General features: G+C 43.5%; 1 pseudogene; it reads right to left on the reverse strand.

Annotated features, from left to right (window-relative positions):
• Positions 1–4,544: 4,544 nt before the first annotated feature.
• Positions 4,545–10,369, reverse strand: LOC136542269 (protein STRUBBELIG-RECEPTOR FAMILY 7-like; annotated as a pseudogene).
• Positions 10,370–13,285: the final 2,916 nt, after the last annotated feature.

A 13,285-nucleotide genomic window follows, 5' to 3' on the forward strand; every position in this document is an offset into this window, starting at 1 on the left:
TCAAAGGTCCATCTTTTATACCTTAGCATCATTTGGTAGACAATGACTCCTATATTTCCTATCTAAGCATATGTGCAAGCTACAATCCAAACTCTTAGCACATATGTAGGGGGAGCAATTGCTACCATATGGAGTTCATGAAACTTGTCCATATCCTTTTACACAGTAAATATGCTTGGATAAGCAACATGGATTCAATTGAATTTTAATTCATATCTTTGTATAAGGGTTGTCATCAATTACCAAAAAGGGAGAGATTGAAAGCTCTAGTTTGGTTTTGGTGAATTGATGAAACCCTAAGTGCTAACCTAGTTTATCAAGTGATCATGAGATAGGTAGCACACTCCAAGTTTCGAAGCAAAGAAAGATCATAGCATGATGAAGATGATGCCATGGTGATGATCAAGTGCTTGGACTTGGATAGAAGAAAGAGAAAAACAAAAAGCTCAAGGCAAAGGTATAAACCATATGAGCTATTTTGTTTTAGTGATCAAGACACTTAGAGAGTGTGATCACATTCAGATTTGATAGCCGTACTATTAAGAGGGGGTGAAACTCGTGTCGGAATATGGTTATCAAAGTGCCACTAGATGCTCTAACTCATTGCATATGTATTTAGGATCTAGTGGAATGCTAACACCCTTGAAAATGTTTGTGAAAATATGCTAACACATGTGCACAAGGTGATACACTTGGTGGTTGGCACATTTGAGCAAGGGTGAAGAAGATAGAGCTGAAATGGAGTTGGTCGCAAAGATGCTGGCGTCGGTCAACTGACCGGACACTGGGTCGCTCAGCGACCGAACGCTGAAGGGTTGCGTCTGGTCGTGTTGTCGGTCAGCACAGTAAATAGTCACAGTGTGACTGGACGCTGGCAGGGTCCGGTCGAGCATGACCAGGACACTGTCCGGTCGGTAAAAATTGGTTTTGTTACCTTACTGTAAACGACCAGGACGCTGGTGTTCAGCGTCCGGTCAACTCAAGCACAGTGTCCGGTCAAGACTGATGACCGTTGAAGTCAGGACACGTGGCTGACTGCGAGCGACCGGACACTGGGGGCTTCAGCAGTCTGGTCAACTGACCGGAGCAGTCCGGTCAAGCCCGTGTTATGCCTAGTGAAGGGGTATAACTGTCTCTATTTTGTGGGGGCGTCTATTTAAGCCCCATGGCCGGTTGAAGCTCATATCTTTAGCCATTTTCATTGATATAGCAACCTTATGAGCTTAGCCAAAGTCCTCCCACTCATCTTCATCATTGATTCATCATCTTTGTGAGATTGGGAGAGAATCCAAGTGCATTGCTTGAGTGTTTGCATCTAGAGGCACTTGGTGTTCGTGTTTCACTGTAGGGATTCGCTTGTTACTCTTGGTGGTTGCCGCCACCTAGATGGCTTGGAGCAGCGAGGATCATCGAGCGGAGGGTGGTGATTGTCTCCGGCTCCGATCAGTGGTGATTGTGAGGGGTTCTTGACCTTTCCTCGAAGGAGAGCCAAAAGGTACTCTAGTGGATTGCTCGTGGCTTGTGTAATCCTCATCTTGTGTTGGTTGTGTGGCACCCTATTAAGGGTTTGGCGTGTGAAGCCAATTTAGCGCGTGAACCTCTAAGTGAGTGAATCGCCACAACGATGGACTAGCTTGCCGACAAGCAAGTGAACCATCGGTAAAAAAATGATTGTGTTCATCATTGATTCCGAGGTGATTGATCTTCATTGTTATTTATCCTTGTGATTGATTGGTTCATTCATCTACACGGAGGTATAACCTTCTTGATCGCTCTCATTATATTACCGTAAACTAGGCTGTCAAGCTCTTTAGTGTACCTAGTTGTGAGAGCTTGCTTGCCTGGTTGGTGTGGCTCTTTAGTTAGCTTTTAAGAGCACACTAACATAGAGTAGTATCTTAGCTATTGTGTGAATAGATACTATCTAAACTAGACTTGTGGTAGGTGGCTTGCTTTTTGAGTAGGCTAGCACAACACTTGCTTCGCCTTATAATTGTCTAACCATTTCGTTAAGTGTTGTTGTAGAAATTTTATTAGGCTATTCACCCCCCTCTAGCCATTAGGACCTTTCAAAGATATTTGCCCTATGTTCTGGCTGCCATGACTAGGTTTACAGATGATGTGATTAGGCCTAAGGACACTACTTATTCAGTAGTGCCACCTGCATTGGTGGAGTACACACTGTTTTTTGATGGCTGCATAGGCGCCATGGATGGCACGCACATAGAAGTCATAGTTGATAAAGGAGTCCGTGACTACCACATTAATAGGAAAGGAAAGCCAACCCAAAATGTGGTTGCGGTATGTGACTTCGACATGAGGTTCACTGTATGTGGGGGCGGGGACAGAGGGTTCTACTCATTATATGTGGGTGAAAAGAAAGGCAGAAGCCGATGAGTCTTTCCCACATCCACCGTCAGGTTAGTTGGAACTTAGTTCGTTTTCTTGTGTCATGCTGGAGCTAATCGGATGGAAACTGATGATGTCCTATGACTTTATGCAGGCCGGTACTCCGGTTACGCACTTTGCCCCCGGGTATCTGACGCCGTATCCAAATAAGAGGTACTAGGGTGAAGGAGTTCCAGACCAGGGGGCCTGTAGATGCGCAGGAGTTGTTCAACCGGCACCATTCGAAGCTGCGTAATGTCATAGAAAGAACATTTGGGGCAGCGAAAGTGAAGTGGCACATGTTGAAAGGCATACCTCACTATTCGGGGATCAAGCAAACCCAGATAATTATTGCTCTTTGTGGACTGCACAACTACGTGCATGAGTTGGAGGGTCAGCAGCGACAATGGCGGTTTAGGCAGGCGACAGACCTTGGCCCTTTGAGTCAAGTGGTAGCTATGGCATTGGGAGATCATAATGATATGGAATAGGTCCATGAGTGGATAACCTATGGACTCCCGCTCATTGGGAAGACTAATGTAAGTGAAACAATTTCGGTTAGTGGTTGTTATCAGTTAAGTCATGCAATTTTCATCATGGCTGCCTAGTTTGTCTCTAATGAGGATGTGTACACATGCAGGTGAAGTACTTGTCTACAAGGTGCAACAGGTCCACTTCTAAAAATTTGTTTGAGGTATTACTAACAACTTTTGTGTTCATTATCTATGCTTCCTTAGCTTTTTTTTAATATGAAAACTAGATGGATAAGTCATGATGCCAGAGACAAACTTCAACCATCTGTTGTTTCTTTTAGAAGTTACAGCATGATCATGTCTGCTCGGTTGCCGACACATAAGATTGGTCAATAACTGTAAAAGGCTATATTTTATAGTTTGAGTGTCATCATGCACATATTGTTCACAGAAGTGTTGGACTATCAACGAGAGTTCAAATGGTTTCTTTTTTTCCTTGTTAGTTTTGTTAGTGATAGATGTAGATGATTGAGGTTTATTTCAGGGAGCTGTACTCTTGGGCCTTGGGAAACAATCTCAAATCTTGGGCACTGGGAAAGTGTCAGTGTTTGTGTGGGTACTTACTCCTAATAGCCTAATAGGTAATGGACCGCCGATCAGCTTGCACGATGAGTCTTCTGCACCCTGGCTGCTGTGCTCTTTGCGATCAAGCTGAGATGATCAACCACCTGCTCACCTTGTGTGTTTTTGCATGACAATTCAGGATTGAGCTGACATGAACATGTTTTAGCAGTAACAACATGAGAATTCTGGTTTTAGCAGTAACAACATGAGAATTCTGGTTTTAGCAGTAATCACATGAACATGAACATGAACATGACTGGTCACTAGCTGCAAGTAGTGTACTTATTTCTACTTATGTTGCTCATTTGCTTCACTTCATGTTTTGCCAGAGGAAAGGTGGTGGTCTCATTCCTTGCTACTTCGATTGAACAAGGGAAAGCTCAGTCAGCCCTGAAACGACAAGGAATAGCCTGCCTGGGCAAGCTCATAAGCTAGACTGCTCACTGGTGCTTTTGTATGTGATGGGTTTGGGTGAAATTATGCCCACCATCAGCTTGATCCATGGTTAGGAATTTTTTTTGTTTCAGCATGTATTTGAATGGTGTTGTACTTAGCTGTTTCATTGATATGAAGCAGACCAGCTCAATGAAACAGCAAACGCAGCTGGAGGTGTTTGAATTTGAAATCGAAATGCATTTAATGCTGTTGTGGTGCCTTTTTTTTGAACTCACTGGCTTGGTGGATCAGTCGGCTGATGGTGCTCCTGTTGGCTGGTGAAAGCTCCAGCCGGTTTCAGCTACTTGACCAGCCCAACGAGGCCTATATTTAAAAAAGGAACTTTCTTTCCACCCCTGCTTCAGGTCTGGCATTGCAGATGGTCTGGCATTGCTTTTACATACAAAACACATAATGACTCAGACTGTGTTTAGTTCGCAAATTTTAAGAATTCGACTACTATAGCACTTTCGTTTTTATTTAGCAATTATTGTTCAATCATGGACTAATTAGGCTCAAAACGTTCGTCTCGCAATTTCCAACCAACCTGTGCAATTAGTTTTTTTTCGTCTACATTTAATGCATCCATGCACGTATCGCAAGATTCGATGTGATGGCTACTGTAGCACTTTTTGGGAAAGTTTTTGGGAACTAAACAAGCACTCATAGTAAAATGGCATAGGTAAAAGTCACATTTCACCTGACACTGGCACATGTCACACCGTCACAACTCACAACAATGCCAAGCTGCAAGTTTCTATGACTTGTGAGTCTTCTATAGTTCCTCATCAGACTCTCTAGGAAATGCACATCATTTTCCCCTAGAGCGTGTGATCACCAGATTCATCGAACCGGCAAGAATTCCACTCGCTGCCTAGTGCTGTCCCCATGCTTGCTCCCTGCACAAGACGGACCAGTGACTGGACGACCTCCGACATTGGTGGCCTGAATTCTGGCTCAGGCTGTGCAATTGGAAATTGATCAGTCTGCAACACTGTACAAAACGCTGGAGATGCGAATAATAGCAACTAAACTTGAGATGGTTTACCTGGACACAGAGAGCGATTGCGTCTGCGAACCGAGAGAGTGATTTCGCATGGTACAGCCCCTCTAATGTTGGATCAACCATCTGATCTAGCGAGTCGATGTCGTGCAGCTGCGGTGAAGCCCACAGGACTAGTGATTGCTGGGACCTTGCCCGAGAGCTGAAATAGTTTCAGTCAACAGTTATCGTTCAGTCTAAACTCAATGTTTCATCTTGTTATAGGGTAGGTCACAGCGCTATAGTCCTTAGGTTGCTCACCTGTCAAATGCTTTCCGTCCAGTCAGTAGCTCAAGCATGACGACACCAAAGCTGTAAACATCGCTCTTTTGAGAATACTGACCGGACATGACCTCAGGAGCTCTATACCCCGAGTTGTCATCTGATTCCTGAAGATGTCAATGTGTAAGGGAATTTTTAAATAAAGTTCGCTCATTATATATTCAGTACTAACTTCAGAATGCATACTATAAGAATGATAAAAAAAATTCATGAATAGAAACTGAAATCATCTGCTTTGTAAGGCAGCAAGCACTGTCCGTTTATCAGAATAAGGTCTGATAGTCTGCTTTTAACACTGATTTATCTTCCACAATCTATTCCAACCAACTGTTAACAAACAATAACATTAAGTTGTAACTGTAAATTACTTGCATCAGAGGACATTTATCAGATTTGTATATTTTTGAGACCTGTCACCTGTAAAACAAAAATGAACAGACTGATACCTGGAGTTCCTGGTTGGGAATTAGGTCTGCAAACCAGCAGTCTGAAATATGGGGGTTAAGATCATCGTCCAACATTATGTTAGATGATTTGAAATTCTTGTGGATGACAGATGGCGAACAAGTTTCATGCAGATACCTGAAAACAGCACATATTCAGTTCAAGACCCCCCACCCCCACCACCAAAAGACACATGATGGCCTGACTTACTCTAATGCCCTCGCTGATCCTAGAGCAATCCATTCTTGTAGAATTCATATGCCAGCAAGCACTGTCCGTGCTCTGAGCAGTAGCCATCTAGCTCTGAGAGGTTTGGATGATTTAGCTTTGCAATGTTGCCAACCAGCTCGATGAAGAAATCAGATGGGTGGCCTGGTATGGCAGAGAAATTGATTTTCTTCACAGCCAGGATCTGGAACAAGTACAGACCAAAAACTGAGGCTAGGATGGTTTAATAGAAACTGCAAGGTAATTTTACTGTATCTGTTAATATAACATGGTAGAATATGAACCGAAATTGTAGAAAAAGATATCAAATTGACCTTGAGATTAGCAATTAGAAACCCTAAATCCTATAACCAATCCTGTGAAGCTCTCGTACTACATTAGCGCTTGCATACAGATTTGCATGGTGTGTACAGTTTGTGAACTCCAGTTTGAATATCGATATGGTACCGCCTACATGAGCTTAATATAATCAATTCTACTTAAGCATAGTCACTGATACTACAAAGTTACAAAGTAGTATGGATTAAGAATCAATGCCCTTAGGTTTGGTAAAATAAACAAATTCTTTGATAATGAAGGTTGAAAATTTCTTAATATAACGATACGCGGCTCTCCTACCTGTTCGAGAAAAAAAAGCTTGAAAATGTGTTGCACTCTGGAAAGAAAATGACCAAACAAAGGTTACTGAACATACCTTCTGATCACAAAGCTGTGCTCTGTAAACACGGCCAAAACGGCCTTCACTGACCAGATTGTCAGCACTGAAGCTCTTCGTTGCTACCTGCAGGTCTGCCACTGTGTATGCAGTTGCCCTGATGGAAGAGACGTTTACTTTCTCTGCAGCAGGCTTGTTAGTGGGATCATTTTCGTCAAAGGATTTGTGCAGCTCGATTTTTGACGGTGGTTTCAAGTTCATTGAGACATTCTTCTTCAGTTCCTTTGCAGTGGGTGAGAGTAAGACAGTACGGATGGGCCTCAGCTCTGAACAGCAATCATTGTTCAGAGAAGACAAATAAGCAACAGCTAGATTATATGTTAATTTTTTTTACTAGTAGATGTCATAATAGACTTACGTTTAATTTTCCTGGAAGCAAGAGGGCTGAGATGCTTATTATTTTCAGGATCACATCCCTGTTGACGCCTTACAGATTTCCTCTTGATCAGAAAGAAGGCAACCAATGCACCGACAACCACCAGAGATATCACAATTCCCGCAACTGCAGCACCTCCTACTTTGGAGCTTTTGCCACCACCAACACCACCATTACTGGTATCACTTTCTCTCGATGGACTATTGTTATTGTTACTATGACTAGGAGTTCTAGAAGGTGATGGTCGTGAAGGTGGATTGTATGACGGAGGTGCTGTTGCCGATGCAGGACTGTTGCTGAAGGAGTTGCCACTTGTCCTACAACAGAAAACCTGAATTACAATACCAATCTGGTAACCTGGAACTGTGGTAGTGAAAATTACTTACTGGAGATTGCTTATGGTCTTCAGCTTATCAGGAATTGACCCACTGAATTGGTTATTTGCAACATTTCTGCACGTGATATTGATAATTGGATCACTAATAAAAAGATATTTGTGTAATACAACAGCATGTGGTAATTGTGCCAACTTACAGGTCCGTCAGAGGGAGATCAGTGAGGACATCTATCGTACCTGTAAATTGGTTGTCCTGCAAATAACTGAGGATATAGCATTTCGTCATCGTAATTTTGAGTTTTCTGTACTTATTTGGATTTTGGATAACAGATTTATAATGATTAATGAAGAATAAGGAGAATGTCCTTCTCCTCTATCAATATATTTGCCTGGCATAATCCGGCCAGCAGTTTTTGAAAAAAAGAATAAGGAGAATGTCCTCACAGTGTGCTCAAACTTGTCAAGGAGTCGAAGCTTTCTGGAAGATTTCCAGAAAATGAGTTGTATGAGAAGTCCCTACAATAATTTTACCAGTTATTTGTCAAAATCTTCAAATGGAAGAGATAAGACCATATGGTAGCTTACTAATAAAATTTCTGTTCAGATATAACTAAAAAGGCACTCACAGTATTGTTAAGTTGGTGAGTTGGTCGAACATAACATTGATGTCTGACAGCTGATTATGACCAAGATTTCTGAACCAAATAGGGTGATATAACATTATATTGTGAGATATAGTCAATGTCCTAGAAAGAGACATACTATGAAAGACACGTAAGCATAGCCTACTTACAAATATTTAAGTGCAGCCATTTGTGAAATGGAGTAAGGTAAAGTCCCAATGAAGTTGTTATTCTCAAGATTTCTGCAGGCCAAGTGTTCTGTCAGCACTTAAAGAATGATTGACAAAGGTAAAAAAGGCAGTCCTAGAGCTGTGAAGGTCAAATAATAGCTTACAGTCTCTCAAGATTTGGTGGGAGATTATAAGGGATATCACTTCCTCCAAGATTATTGTTGCTCACGTCACTGCAAAAATTATAACAGATCAAAATTACAGCGCTGTGTACCATCAAAACACTGAGTGTGTGGGAGATGATGATTCCACTAACAGCTCAGACAGTTCAGTGAGGAGATTCATGTTGTATCCCAGGGACCCTTTTAGTATCATACCAGGCAGTTTTCTGAAGGAAATTAGCATGTCAGATTAAACGGGATTTTATGTCAGAATCAAGTCGACTTCTCAGTGTCACCTCACATTGTTGTCACTCTGGAACCGGAACAAGTAACCCCGAGCCAAGACTGTCCACATGGGTCGCCGTTCTGTGGTACCCAGTTTGTCAGCTGCGACGGCGAGTTCACGGTTGTGTAGAATGTGTTGAGGGCAGTCACTGAGTAGGCAGAAACATCAACTCAGATAGCGTGACAACAATAATTCCGGTGGAAATATCATGATGAGTGTTTATTCGTCAACAAGTTGTCAGTTTTCAGCAATCAATCAACAGTACAGCCTCTTGACAATGAATATGAAAATTATTAATACTAGGTTTTCCTTTCAAAAAAGTAAATGAAACTAACACAAGTACTCTATCCGTCCAAAAAAAAGTGACGTTCTGGGAGTTTTCAGACAAATTAGTGGAGAAGAAAAATGTCCATAACACCCTTAGTATGTGACACATGATTCCCTTAAAAGAAGGGATGTCGCGTGGTTTACTTCCTAATTAAGACGCGCTGAATGCAAGCATGCAGAGATCCAAGGCAGACAACAAACAATAGCTCATCTCAATTGGTAATTTGGTGCCGGATCCGTAGAACAACAGCATGTCTAAAACTCATAACATTATTTTTTCTGGGACAAATTTTAAATCACAGACCATCACTTTTTTTTTTGATGGAGGGAGTATTATCCCAGTTGTACCTTTTCATCATCTGAGACTCCTAACAAGCATATACAGTAGTACTACTCTGAAGTCAAAAGTAGCAGTCCTACTTGCAGTACCAAGAACCTAACTTTTTAGCAATCCAATAAAAAAAGGTGCCTTGAATAACCGCAACATTCGCAAAATTAAATAAACAATTGGGCATGTTTCTTTCTTCCGGGTTAGCCGGATAGGACAAACAAAGCTACTAAAACGCCGAGGACAAAATGGAGAAACACTCGGCCAAACCTGTGACACTGTATGTATCAGTCCAAGACCAAATTCCCAATCATCCGAAGCTTAATGAAACTTATACCTATAGAAGTTTGGCCTTCTGAAGCGGAGAAGTCAAAGAAAAGGAATTGGAAAGAACATCAAGAAGACAAGAACTGAACAGGTCAGCAATAATTTGGCATTCCCATGGGCCCGGTGGATAAAGAAGTCGTCACAGTGATTTTAAACGCTATAGTAACTCGAAATGACCGTGTTTTCCCCAGTCCGTAGCAAAGAAAGGGGATGCTCTCAGAACAAGCTGTAGCAGAAACGTCTGTGGCATACTCGCATCGCATATGAGATAGAAAACGAGCAACGTTTATGCACAACACTGCTACTACTGCCTCCAAACCAGAAGCAGATTCTTCCATTGGTACTCTAGCAGTCTGACGGCAGACTGAAGAGGAAGAAGCATCACGAACAGTCCCATCCATTGATGCCCTAAGAAACATATAGAGAGAAGTCCGAACAGAACAGAACCAAGGGGGCAAAGGCAGTGTTCTTGGCATGCTAAACCGAACACATATGCTTCAGTTGAGGAGAGATGGGAGAACTAGGGGAGCATGAATCGCGAACCGTCGTCGGAGTTGGTGTCGGCGGTGGCCCCAGTGAAGACGGAGAGCGAGAGTAGCGCCGCCACTCCGGCCACGCCCAACACCATGCCTGGAGCTGCTCTGCACTCGGTGGTGTTCTCGCTGGAGTATCAAGGAAGAAGGTGAAGGGGGAAAAAAAGCTATCTGCCTCTGTTCACTTCCCTTCTCTCTTCTCCCTTCCTCTGTCCGCTCTTCCCCTGTTTGTTTGTCAGTGTGACAGTGTGTGTTTTGTTTTCTCCTCGCTTTCCCTCTGCGCGCTCTCCGGCGTTTATATATACTTGCCTTAGACTGTGTCTACATGTCAGTAATTTTTTACTATAGCAAATTTAATCATATATTTTTTTTTCTAAAAAAATTTTAGATACTTTAACGTGTATAACACTAATGAAGTAGGTTCAATAAAGAATTATATATGTGAAAACTTGATGTATCTAAAAAAATCTTTTGTTAAAAAAATATATAGTCAAAATTACTACAGTAAAAATTTAGTGGCAAGTAAACGAAAACGAAGGCAGGATATACACATCCACAATCTTGTGAGCGTCAGCGAGGTAGGCGACAGAAGTGCCCTTGGAAAGGACTTGTTTCACGGACGTTTTTAACCTGTATTTACTGCTTTCCAAAAGTACAGTATAATCTGGGTCAATTTAGAAAAATATATTTGAAAAAAAATTAGTTTCATCGACAGAAAAGCTTCTAAACAGGCAACTGAACAAGCTCTAAACGAAAACAGGGGAGCGCGTAGTAATTTTGGAATGCGGCTCGCACATCTTTGCTATATAGCCAATGGAGTGTACTACTACATGTAGCCTGTACTCAGTAGGAATGAATGCCGTTCGGCGACCTGAGGCGGACACGATGTTTGTGATGACGAAAAAACAAGAGCAGATGCATCAGTCAGATTTGCATTTGTGTTGCTTGTGTTGTGCGTGACTGTCAGCCTGTTCGCTGAGTCCAGCCAGCAATAATAATTCACCATTGTATATGATCAGGGACGAAGCTAGAAAAAAATTTAGAAGAAGCTAAACAATGACAATTAGCGAGAAAAGAGATTCAGTAAATCTTAGCCCCTCCTACCTGTACATCTATAGCTGAAATTTCAGACAGCGGCTCTATGAGGCTTCATTTGCTCACGAGCGGTAGGGGGGCTGGAGCCCCCCTAGCCCCACCGCTAGCTCCATGCCTGTATATAATCATTTCAGCCCGAGCCGAACAGACTGTGTAACATCACCAACACACCATCAGCCGTATTTCTGCACCATGCCCATGCACCATGCATGGTATGTGCCGGCATAACATCACCAACACGCCGGCTACAGATGGGCATGCAGCCCGTGGCCCGTGGGCACGGCCCAAAGCAAGGTGTTTTGGCTCGGCACGGCATGGTGGCTAGCGGGCTCGAGTTGGCCCGGCACGATGCTTAGGGCCGTGATTGGGCCGCTACCAAGGCACGTTGGGCGGTCCGACCCGGTGAAAGGGTCGAGATGGTGGACTAGAGGGGGTGAATAGTCATTTCTAAAATTAATTGCGTCAGCTAACCGAAACAAGTGCGGAATTATAACTATCGGTCTAGCTAAGACTACACCCCTCTATCTATGTTCTCTAGCACCTTTCAAAGATACTAATCATGCAATAAAGGTGCCGGGCTAGCTAAAGCTCACATAACCAATTCTAGAAGTAAGGTCACACAAACCTATGCCACTAGTACTTTAAACAATGAGGGAGCTTCTACACATGCTAGTAAACAAAAGCACAAAGCCAACTAAGCTCACTAGCAATGCTCAACAACAAAGCAACCAATGCCAAATTAGAGAGCGCAAATACTTAGCTACACAAACTAAGTAATATGACTAACAAGGTTACACAAACTAAATTAGCCACGCAAGGGAGCCACTTCTATGCTACACAAGCAAGAAGGTAACTAGCAAGCTACACAAGCTAACTAATTACGAAAGCAACAACACAAACTCAATGTATATGAAAGTAAATACAAACTTGTGTAACGAGGATGCAAACCAATGGGAAAAACAAGGTTGACACGGTGATTTTTCTCCCGAGGTTCACGTGTTTGTCAACACGCTAGTCCCCGTTGTGTCGACCGCTCACTTGGTGGTTCGGCGGCTAATTGGCATCATCCACCAAACCCATACGTCGGGCGCCGCAAGAACCTACCCCGGAAGTGAGGGTAGCTCAATGACACGCTTTACTAAAGTTGCTCTTCGCGGCTTCCGTGGGGCGAGCACAATACCCCTCACAAAGCACTTTTTCCGAGCGCCGCATAAGCTTCTTGCGGGCTTTGATGGAGACCACCACCAAGCCGTCTAGGAGGTGGCAACCTCCAAGAGTAACAAGCACCACCGGTTTGCAACTCGATCACCTAGTGCCATTCGATGCAACTTCACGATGCAATCGCACTAGAATAGCTCACTCACATAATTGAATGATCACTATCAAGTATGTGTGAGATGGAGGGCTCTCAAGCACTGCCACACAAGCCACCAAGGCTCTAGTGTGCTCCCCTTGTCTAAGCTCTCGGCCAAAGGCCGACCACGGCTTCTATTTATAACCCCACGGGCTAAACTAGCCGTTACCCCTTCACTAGGCGTTTTTCGGGTCGACTGGAAGCAGCACCGGACGCACCGATCGCGAATACCAGACGTGTCCAGTCGCTATACCGGACGTGTCCGGTAGCTGTCTGACCGCCACGTGTCCTACCATTGCCTCTAACGGCTCTCTAACAAGACGATCGGACGCTCAGCACAAAACAACCGGATGCACAAACACAAATGACCGGACGCTGAGCCGCAGCGTTCGGTGGAGTACAGTAAGTATCCTTGCCCGATCAGATGCGTCCGGTGATACCAGACCGGACGCTGCCAGCATCCGATCGACTGCCCTGCCGTACACTGCTTTTGCCGATTCACACCGGACGTGTCCGGTCGCACTGTGCAGTCCAGTCCTGAGTCACATACCGGACGTGTCCGGTCTCCATACCAGACGCGTCCGGTCACTCTGTGACCAGCGTGACTAACTCATTTTCACCTCTCACTTCTTCACCCTTGCTCAAATATGCCAACCACCAAGTGTATCACCTTATGCACATGTGTTAGCATATTTTCACAAACATTTTCAAGGGTGTTAGCCACTCAACTTGCCACG

This window comes from Miscanthus floridulus, chromosome 1 (assembly GCF_019320115.1).
Source record: "Miscanthus floridulus cultivar M001 chromosome 1, ASM1932011v1, whole genome shotgun sequence".
NCBI classification, from domain to species: Eukaryota; Viridiplantae; Streptophyta; class Magnoliopsida; order Poales; family Poaceae; genus Miscanthus; species Miscanthus floridulus.